We start from the raw sequence: 1,092 nt of genomic DNA, 5'->3' as shown, positions 1-1,092 counted from the left end.
ACTCTGAAATCGTCAGCCCACTTTTTGAAATTCTCGGAATATTCTAAAACTAGTTTCCAGACCTCAATTATTGGGAGGCTGTAGAATGTTTAAAGTAGCAATTTTTTTGCTGCATTTTAGTCATACATAGGAATTTAAATAATAAATTCTCACAGAATATTTTAAAATTAAGTATGAATTCTCAAAAGAAACAGTTCAAGCCTCTCCGAATCACATGATTATAAACTTGTAAAGATGTATAAAACCCCCGGATTTGGTTAATGATCATTATACAAAGATTTTTTCCAGCGAGGGCTCTCTATGTAATTTATCGCCTCGCAGTTTTAAATCATCATTTCAGAAGCCAGAAGGTTTACCTAACAAACAAACATGTAATGCAATGTCAATTGTGTCAATAACAACAAATTTTCCAATCAAGGTGAATGGTATATTTTAAGTCTTTTTATGTACCTGAATTTCCATTACTCTGCTATGATATTCCAGCACTCTACCAGGACAGGCTCTGATCCAGTGACACTCTGATTGTCACTTGTCAACAAAAGTGAAAGTAGCAAAAAAACTGAAAAAGTACTCAAGTACTTTTAAAAATGCAATCCAGGTCTGGTTACCCCTTACATATTATATATGTTGCTTTATAAATTTGCTAAATTTAAGGAAATTTTATGTGGCTTGGTAGCCTATAGTGGTTAGCTGTCACAGACAGATATACCCTGAAGTCAGGTAACTTGCATCAGTGGAGGGTAACTTGCATAGCCCTCAAATGAATGACCGGTCTGGTCATTAAAATACAAAGTTAAATCAAAACAAAAATGGGAGCTGCAAGCGGAGCTGCGTAGTTTTGAAAATTGTTTTGAAATTCTACTGCTTTAATTGGTCAGTCATTTGATGGCTATGCATGTTTGCCTCCACTGATATGCCAAGTTACCCAATCTCACGGTAAGACTTTTAACATCTAATAAGGGTGCAGGCTGATGCATCATACAACCCTATAAACACTGGACGCACCGAACTCAAGTCTGGTGTTGAGATTGCCCGGTGACAAAAAGTATCCTCGTCCAACACCGGACTTTGCGTGTCTGGTGTTTGTAAAGT

This window comes from Clytia hemisphaerica, unplaced genomic scaffold, assembly GCF_902728285.1.
Source record: "Clytia hemisphaerica strain Z4C2 unplaced genomic scaffold, Clytia hemisphaerica genome assembly, whole genome shotgun sequence".
NCBI lineage: Eukaryota > Metazoa > Cnidaria > Hydrozoa > Leptothecata > Clytiidae > Clytia > Clytia hemisphaerica.
Note: the sequence above shows the minus strand (reverse complement) of the source record.